This window comes from Cygnus olor, chromosome 16 (genome assembly GCF_009769625.2).
Source record: "Cygnus olor isolate bCygOlo1 chromosome 16, bCygOlo1.pri.v2, whole genome shotgun sequence".
Lineage (NCBI taxonomy): Eukaryota > Metazoa > Chordata > Aves > Anseriformes > Anatidae > Cygnus > Cygnus olor.
The window spans coordinates 3,310,778-3,320,774 of NC_049184.1; positions in this window are offsets into that span (position 1 = coordinate 3,310,778).

A 9,997-nucleotide genomic window follows, 5' to 3' on the forward strand; every position below is an offset into this window, starting at 1 on the left:
TGCAAGACGACAGCCCCTTTCCTCTGGCAGCATCCACAGGGCCAACATGGCCGCTGCCAGGCTGGAGCTCAGCCAGGCCCCACAGGTCCATGGAGCCAAGGGCTCACTCACACTTGACTGAGCTCCTCCAGCCCCAGCACCCTGCCCCAGCCTCCACACAGCCCCAGCACCACTCGCAGAATGGGCCCAGGCCAGCCTGCACCGCCTGGCACCAGCCCTCGACCAGCCACACACTATTGTGGTGGGGACGTTCATTGTGGGCAGGCCCACCAGGCCTCAGAGCTGCTGTCTGTACTGCCACAGACATGTCAAAGCACAGGAGGAGAAAGCAGAGCTGCAGCAGCTTTTTGGCTTTTCTTCCCTTGATCCTCCCTGACCACCGCCAGCATTCAGCCCAGACCCACACAGCTACACCACAGCAGGGTTCACAGAGCAAAAGTTAACAACAACAGCACTGGGAGGAGCACTGCAAATTTTTTTTAATTACCTAATGCGAGCCTCTTCCAGGCAAGGCAGAGGGAGGCTGCAGCCACAGGAACCCCACAGCTCTGTGAGGCCAGAGACCACAACTGGGGACACTGCTTGGCAAAAGCACCTTCTGAGCCCCACGCTGTGGCAGCTGCAGGTCCCACAAGGCTTAGCCTGAGCAAAGAACCAGTGCAGAGTTTAACAGGAACAAGAGCACCCGTTAACACCCAGCTGGGTACTGCATCACACAGCAACCCCAGCACAGAAGGAAAGCAGCACCTGACAAATAGGACCTGTAGCATCCCACGTGCAGTAGCCCACCTCCTACACCTCCCTAGAAGCAGACTTCAGCGAGTGAAAGCCAACAGACACAGAGCTTCTGGAACCCCAGACATCAGCACCAAACCCCTATAAAGTCATATACATCACCTACCACAAGCCCCCAGCACACACACACACACACCCCTTTTCCCCACCCAAAACTCCCCTCCTGCTCACCACCCCCAGCCCAAGGGCAGCCAGGCACAGCTGGGCAGCATCTCCTTCACTCTGCAAGGATTAGGGATGCTCCAATCAAGCTGACCATCTAATTACTGTGGTTACCAAGCAAGGTGGAGGGGTGAGTGATTCCTGCTGCCTTGCTCAATTGCAGGTGATTAGTTAAGTTGTAGGATTTTTTTCCCCCCTCCTTCTTCTGTGGAAAATTCAATTTGCCTTAAGGCAGCATCAAGAGCTGATACTGACCTAATCCCTCAGCAGCCCAGGCCTGACCTGCTGCAAATTTCTGTGTCTATCAATAGTGCAAAACCACATTCCTCTCCTGAACAATACAATGGCACAAGGATCCACTTACCTTCAAGCCCTACTTAAAACCTGTGTTGCAGAGCACTTTATATAATCATGAATCAAAAGTCAAATCCATGTGAACCAGCAGGTGAAAATGCATTTTGCTTGTTTGGCAAGCCCTAAAAAGCATTGTTAAATATTTTCTATAGTCCTTTCTTTAAAGGCTTACAGTTTTTCCTTCTCCTCCCTTCCCTGCTATGGGCTTAAATCCTTCCTGCTCAGCAAACATTAATTTTCCTTTGTCCCAAAGCGCTAAAATTGACATCTCTGTTACTCCGACCTCCTCACTTCCCCATACAACTAATTGACCATTACTGCTAATAATGACAGCAGAGATCTGGGAGGGATACTTAGTGTTGAAGTACTACTAAGGGAGTACTGCAGGCAAAAGTAAGTGTGTGTTTCTCCTTTCAGCCCTGCAGAAACAGCTAGCTGAAGTACACTCTCCTCCCCCTGCATTCAGAAGTTTAAACAAATAATTTGGAGGTCAAATTCGAGATCACAAGTTACTTCAACACCCTCTTGATGACTCCCTGCTCAGCTGTATCCTCCCAAGGGTGAAATGTGAGTGTAAGAGTGGCCTTTTCCCCTGGCTGGGCTGATAAAGGGGTATCACTGTGGGTAGAGGGAACGGGTGTGAGTGTATTTACTTTGCACCAAAACCTGGGGATCGTGGCTGTGCCCTGAGGCAGACCAGCAATCTGAGGACAAGGCTGCAGCACACGGCATTGGAGTGCAGGTGAAGCAAGCTCCAGTCACCTAGCTCTGCTCCTGCTGAAGCCATCAGCGCTGAACCACCTTCACGAGAAGATAAAGCTCCCAGGCTGAAGGGCTGGACGGGACAGCAGAGGACGTGCTGCACAGGGGATAGCGGGGCGCCTACCAGGGATGCTGGCATGTCGAACTTTGTGGGATGCATCAGAGCAGTGCAGGGATGGGCACAGCGCTGGTGCCTGCTGCGGTTGCTTCACCTTGGGGCATGGAGGATGCCCCTGTGCTGTAGGGGTGTGCATTACAAAGGTGCAGCAGCATGCCCTGACAGCACAGGGGGCCACACCGCCACGCTCGGTGCTGACGTGCACGTACCTGGAGGCATGTGGAAACGTCTCCCTGCATGCAGGCTCGCAGGTTTCACAAGCACCCGCTGAAACGGTGCAGGTGCATCAGCTATGAGCTATTCCAAAACTAAGCCTCCACACTGATTCAAAGCTTGACAGAGCAGGGCTGAGTTAAAAGCCAGGTACTGCGGTCAAAGCAGGAAGCAAGGGCTGGGCAGCGCAGGCCCGTGAGCAGCACAACACCGCTCAGCCCCAGCTGTCAGGCACCGTCCCTAGGGGCTGGATAGGAGAGCAGGGTGGTTGGTATTCCTGCATGCATTTGCTGCTTCCAGAAAATGGCTGATAGACATACGTTAGGCAAAAATGGGACACAGAAATGAAAAAATTAGGATTTCCAGAGAGCTCTTTTCACTCTGGGTACGCCATGGGATGGCGCTGGGAGGAGGAAAAGGGACGGCTCCAGAGGACAGCTCGCTGCGCCTGACCCCAGCTGGGAAAGGGGAGAACAGAGGAAGGGTCACCGAGATTCGCTCCCCATCTCTGAAGCAAAACACTTTGCATGTTTTGTCCTGCTTCAGTCCTATCTACTAACAGCTTGAACTTCTTTTTCCAAAATCTAAATTGTTAAAAAATCTTTCGGTTTAGTCCTGTGAGGAAGCTCTCTTTTCTCTGGAGAGATTATTCTATCTTTATGCTCGGTAGGGAAGAAACTTAAACATGATCATATTAATTATGGTTCCTCATTTAACATAAAGCTATAATCAAATGACTTATACGTCTAAACAGTTGTGGCAATGGTATTAAGAAATTATGGCATTAAAGGCTTACACTTACATTCAAAATGTTCAAATTATACATCTCAGAAGAAGCTGATGCCACATTTAGAGAATTACAAGCTTTTTATTTTCAAGTAGAAACACGAATCTGAAGGAGCAAAACACTTTCAAAATAAACATATTTTCAACTTAATTTCAAGAAAGTCCTTAGGAAGTCAATGAAACAAAACTAGATTTATTTTTTTTTTTGCCTAGATTTGAAACACAGCACCTTCTTTAAAAAGAAAGGGACACCCTGGCAAAAACCTGCAGAGGACACGAAGTGTGCAGAGCAGGAACTACCAAAATCGTCACTTTTGGCAGGACTTCATTCGCTCAGCTTCTACCAGCCTGACAGGGACTTCTGGTGTCTGTGGCCCCAGAGGAGCCGGCCTCAGGTCTGAAGAATGACTTCCTGAGCCAGAAAACCCTGGAGCACTTCTGTCCACATTTCAGGAAAGGACTTCCTTCAATTCAGGAGCTGGGGCAGCTCAAACACCCTCCTACAAAGAATAAAAATAGAAAGCAGTCAGCCTGTCTTCTGCTGAGAACAAGGCCTGGGAGGGTCTTTCTGTGGAAAATACTGAAATCAGAACAGTGGGATTTTGTGGGGGTTATTGTTGTGCTAGTTCTTTGTGTGTGTGTGGTTTTGGGGGGGTATTTTTTTTTCTTTCTTAATCTCCACTTCTTGCAGCATAGAGACAGTCACGTTTGACACAGCTCTGCTTCCCAAGGGCCCTGCATCAGCGCTGCCGATGGGCTGTGCAGCTGGGTATGGGAGAAAGCTAAAAGCCAGAGGTCTGCTCGTTATAGGGACAGCACACCGAGCCACCCCACAGCTGACACGGGGACAGCACACCGAGCCGTCCCACAAAGCCCGTGGCCGGCAGCAAAGCCTGCTCTGACCCCACCTCTCAGGTGGCTGTCTTTGATACCCTTAAAAAACACACGTTCCTGAGGGCTGGCTCCTGCTGAGGTGGGGTTGGTTTGCAGAATCTGCCATTCATAGCTCATTGAATTTGCAATCAAAGACCCATTTCAGGCCTGCGTAAGGCACACAGCACAACCAGGGCTTGCATTTGTATTTCAGATCCCAGCATGCAAAATAGCTGAGGAGATTGAAGGGTGATATAATACTGTAAGTGCATTTTGAGTTGTGTAAACACACTTCAGGGTTTTACAGTTCCTGGGAATTGCCTCGTCTGGTGCCTGGAGAGTCTGTTGTGTTGTGAAGAAACAGCATTCACTGGGAACTTTTAAGTGCACTTGAGAGAAGAGGTTGAGGTAGTAATCATGAACGTGAGCTGTCTCCTCCAGGTTTGCAGCATTGTCCCCAGGCCGCCATGGATAGCAGGATGCTGGGGACAGGGGCCTGGACACAGCCCAGAGAGATGACGGGTGGTGGGCATCTCCCGACGCCTGCAGCTGTGGATCCCGCGTGGTGGACATCTCCCCACTGCTGCAGGTGCGACTCTGCAGCTTGACCACAGCACAGAAGCTCTGCAACGTCTTAGTTCTTTTATTCATAGAAAAACACCACAAATTCCCATAAAAGCCAGCTGCTTCTTTGCGTCTTACCTCTCCACCTGCTGGCAGTGCAACACTGTTGGCTGCTCCCTCCTGAGCTCAAGCTCTGGCCATGCCCGCTGCTCCCCTGGCAAGCTGTGGTTGCAGGGAAGGGCAGGTGCTGGGCACAAGTCGTCACCCTGGGGACAGCCCTTAGTAACACACAACTGTCTTCCCCAGGAGATGGAGAGACCCATCTCTGTGTGGTGCCACCATGGTGGCACCTTCTGCCAGGCTGGAGCGCACCGTGGGCAGCCAGGCTCAGCTCTTCCTGGCGGGAGCTGGATATCAAAGGCCTGCTGCAAACATCAGCGAGTGCATAAACAAAGCCAAACGAGAGGTCACAGCGGCTCCACAACAAGAAGTCACCAGCGCTTAACAAAGGATAAAAGCGAACCAGGAGCCCCCAGTTCCTTCCAGCTGCGCCGCCCGAGGTGTCCATGGCTGGGGAAATCAAAGCTTTCCTCCCCGTTGTTCCTTCCGCAGCCAGGACAGCCTGTGGCCCTCTGCCACTGCAGAGCTGGATGAAAGCAGGCCGGTGCCTTTGGGTCTGCTCCACAGCTCCTGGCAGCACGAGGCTGCAGAAAAGCCCCTGTGCAGAGAAGAGGGCACGGACCGTGGCATGGGGCTACCACAGCAGCATCTCAGTAGGCTCCGACATGTTCACAGCCCAGCTCATGGTGTCTCCGAAGCAGAGGCTCATGGCAGCACGTGGTGCTGCTACTCCAAAACCCACACCCTTGCAGAGCTCTGTGGTTTGTGTTCCTCAACCTGCTCTTTCTGACAGGTGGAAGAGGGCAGAGCCCTGTGGTGGTGATGCTCTTCTCCCTCAACATCTCCCGGGGTCCACCACCAGGTCCAGGCCGCAGCTTTATGTCTGTTAGGGTAAACTGACGGAGCCTGGAACAGAGCTGTTCTCCCTTGACAGCTTTTACGTTGCCTTGTCCGTATGGAGAATTTGGCCAGATCGCAGCGACTGACAGAAAAGTCAAGTGCCAACAGCCTAGGAGGGGCACACGTGTCCCCATCTTACAGCAGCCTGCCCTGCTCCAGCCACCAGCCCTGGAGCTCGCTCCAACACCGCAGCACAAGCAGAAAGCCACAATCAAACGAGGAACTCAAAACTGTTTGCCATTACCAGCCAAAGCCAGGTCTGCCATGCAAGGACTATCTTTCAGGGAGATTTGTATCCTAAATGGGGCTTTTCATGAGAAATCCACTTAGTATTCCTCTAAAATTCCAGGAGGGTGAAATCCCCCACTCCCTCATCTCATTAAAGATGAAGGAATGCCAGGTATGTGGCAGGAATCTGGGGTGAGAGGAGGAGTGGGGTATATTTTAACCAAGCTGCAGCACGGAAAAAGAAATTATAGTGATCTAAGGACCGGGGTTTGAAACATTTCCCAGCGCTGAGCAGCAGTGCCAGCCAGGAGCATCCTGCTACAACGCTTAACCCAGGGGACGTAAAACTGAGTTTAAAGATGACAGGAAAAAACCCAACCCTGCCACATTCAGAAACCAGAGCTGCTTTTCCTAATACTTGACAAGCTGTGTGAGGTATGCAAGCAGCTTACCAACAGCTCAAAGCCAGCGCTAGCAGATGGCATCTACCTGGTAACAGCCCTCCTGGCCTCCCATAAAAACCCGAGGCGGATCCCAGGGGCACGCTACTGTGGCTACATATGAGGGAACAGCTGGGGACATTTTATGGGTATTTTGCCTCCGGAGTGCTGGCAGCAGGTTATAAAATCAAGGAGTAAACAAAGTTATTTCTAGAGTTGTGTGGAAGAGCCCTGCGAGTCCCTGCCAGCCCCCAGGGCAGGCCCAGCGGGGCTGGTTCTCACCTGACGTGGCTGGGCTGCCGCTTGGACTGCAGAAACCAGTGTCAGTGAGTCAGGCTTGTGTTCCTTATTTATTACCCTTCTCCTTTGAAGAGAGCGAGAACACCCCAAAGAACAAAATCTCCACGTCAAACTCTTAAGGGGAAAGATGTGGCTGTCCAAAAACCGCTGTTACAGACTCGACCTGGCCTCCCAGCCAGCCTCAGAAGAGGCAGCGAGCCCTCAGGCTCCCCTCTCTGTCGGGACAGCCTCCCCTGTGACGTCTGGGAGCATGGGGCAGCTCAGAGGCCCAGAGGATTCAGCAGGAAGAGGTGCAGAAAGAGGGAGATAATTTAGAGAGGTGGGAAATCAGTCTCAGCCACCAGCCTCTGGCCCCTTCTGAGCACAGGGGCACTCAGGACAGCCCATACACAGCAGCCCCATGTGCCACCATAGCAGCTACGAGGCTTTTGGGGCTGCAGGTCACCAGCACCCTCCTGAACTTCTCCCACCCGGAGGTCCATGAGGCTCCCTTGCCTAAGGAAGGCACCCAACACACCGCCGTCTTCCTGATGGCAGTCAGAGGCCCAAACCTCATTGCTCCCAAGCAGTCTGACGCATTTTGAACCCTAAAACCTGTGTGATAGGGCTCCAGTTTAAAGGCCACCTGCTCTGTTACCCCAGTGCACATCCTCCAAATGCAAGGAGCTCAGATGCTTTCCAAAGGTCTCCCTCCTCTGGAATATGTGTGACCTAGGTTTGAATAAAGCCATGTTTTTTTTCCCAAATGTTGTAAAGCCCAGCCAGACTTGCCACAACTGGTGCCCTGAGCTTCCCTTGGGGATGAGCTTCCTCTTGATTTAACAGCCTGATTTCACAGCTCTTGGAAATGCAGGAACCCAGATGCCTACAAGGAATCCCATTGGCAATATAAAAGATGTTTTCTGCACCAGCACGTCACTTCTATTCCCTGACAGGTGAAGGGAGAAGCTGCTTTGTACTTTACCTCCCTACTGAAATAAATTAATAGGCAAAGAAATCCTGTCCTGCCTAAAACCAGGAATTTTAAGAGCATAAAAGCTTCTGAGTCAGATCATAAATCCGGCTTGTTCCATATTCCAACAGCGATCAGTAGCAATTGCTTAAGAATAAAAGAACATATAGAGAGTGATTCTTACCCCACTGCCTGCCTCATCCGGCTTCAGGCAATGAGTGGTTGGAAGACCTTCCACTTGCACCTGGCCTAGATGTGCATTAAATGAGCACAGACCCATTCCCCACGCTTGCATCTGACCTTGCCCTTCCCCACAGCCCCATTTCCAGCCTTCCCACCACCCTTACTGTCTCCTGCAGTTTTGCACCACGTGAAAAGCCTCTGCTAGCACGACTCCCAGGTTAATTCTGCTGTTACAGATGCTGAGACAGGGAACCAAGGTCGAAGCAAACGGGCACGAACTGGCTTGTCAGGAGTAAATAGAGATGAAAATGAATGCACGTCTCCCGACTCCTGATGTAGCACTATCATTATGGTCTTTACTGCATTAGGAAATTGCAAGCAAAAAGAAAAAAAGATCCCTAAGGATGGAGAATACCCAATACAATTAAAATCAAACAAACAAACAAACAACAATAAGAAACTTATGGCGCTTTGCCATCCTAAGAGCTAGGGCTGGACTCGTGTGAAGAAGTGGGGCAGAAGGTGTGCATCACCTAAATATAGCAAACCCAGCGTCTGAAAAGAGGGCACAAAATGCAGCGTGAAGAATCCCTGGCAAACCAAGCAGCAGCCTGAGCCTTTTAAGAGCGAGCAGTTTTGTTGAAGCTGATGCTCAGGGACTGGCTCGCTATCGCACGAAGCAGTGGGAGTGAATAATGGGACTTAAAACAGCTGCTCTGTGCCTGACGTGTCGAACCGGGGTGGAAATCCCACCATCTGACTTGGGGGATAATGTTAAATCCATTACAGCAGTCTGCCCTCCCCTGCTCATCCCACACAAGCTTCAAAACTTCTCATTTACGACTGGCTGCTACAGGATCCTTGCAGGCTGCCTCTGGAGGGATAATCCTAAATTTTAAGTGACAGTTCATGGGCATCTTCTCTTTCTTCTAACATGCTGTCTTACACAGCACATTAACTCTTTTGGAGATTAATAACTGGAGCAAAGAGTTCTAATCCTGGTGTCCTAGCGGAGATGTAGCAAGGAATGGTTAGTGTTTGAAGTCGTTATGGCGTAGGAAATGTAAGAAGCCTTAAAGACCAAAAGCAACCCTTGTATGCAGCTTGAATGGAAATCTGGGACATCAGACACGTGCTCTGTTTGGTCTCCAGGGCTCCTCACTGACGTGGTGTTTCCACTCGGAGCAGATCTTAGGGACCCTGCAAAAGGTAGAACCCATTTTGAGCTCTCGTTTCGATTAAATAGACGAGCTCGCCAAGCCTGACGAATTGCAGCTTGTACTTTTGCCTTCTTTGACCTCAATTAGGCGATAACTCGGTTGCATAATAAGGTTACAGTTTGCTTTAACTTCACGTATTGAGGACCAACCGTGAACCACTTGACCACCTCTGACCTGGCAGCTGCACTTGTCGGCATGCAGGACGCCTGCGAAGACAAACACCCGTCAGATTTTAGGGCTGCTTACACAGCAGCTCACTCAATGGCACCTCTACATCCGCTTGGCAAAGGCCCTCACGGCATCACTTCAAGTTTCCCATCCACAGAACTCTTTTCTTTTCAATAACTGGTTCTCTCATTGTAGCAGTTCCTCCAATTCCACAGAAGTCCCGATAAAAAGAGACAAGGAGGTGCTTTCCTGGCCTCTTCCTGGAATAAGGTGGCATAAGCCACTGCAGAGAAGAAATGTTCCAAGCCCCTTTGGGTTTGGTGGACCCTGTGATAGTTACATGGAAAACAGACACCCAGCTCCTGGCACGGGCACAAAAAAACCCTGCACAGAAGTGTCCCAGAGGTGGAGCTCCAGGAGAACTTCAGCCAACACTGCTGTCAAAGAGAACACCGCTGCATCTGCCTGCCCTCAGCATCCCACCCTCGTCCCACTTCTGTGCCAGTGCTCGTGTAGCACCACAGCAAACGTACCAGGGAACCAAACCTGGAACAGGTAAAATTCATCCTGCTTTGCCATGACTGCTTTTCACATTGCTACTCCAAGCAATTAAATGACCACCAGCACATTTAGCACAGCTTCCGGCTGTAATTGTATTGCCCAAGGTCATTCATTACCCCAGCTGTTACAAGGATAAAGTAACAAATTAACTGCTAATATTTAGGACACGATAAAATTATGCTTCCTTGAAAGTGTTTAAGGCAGCTGATCTGGCATCTCTTTACTCCTCAGACCTTGAATTCCTACAAAAAAGTGGTTGGAATGATTTGGCCAACCATTTAAAGCAACGTAACCATCC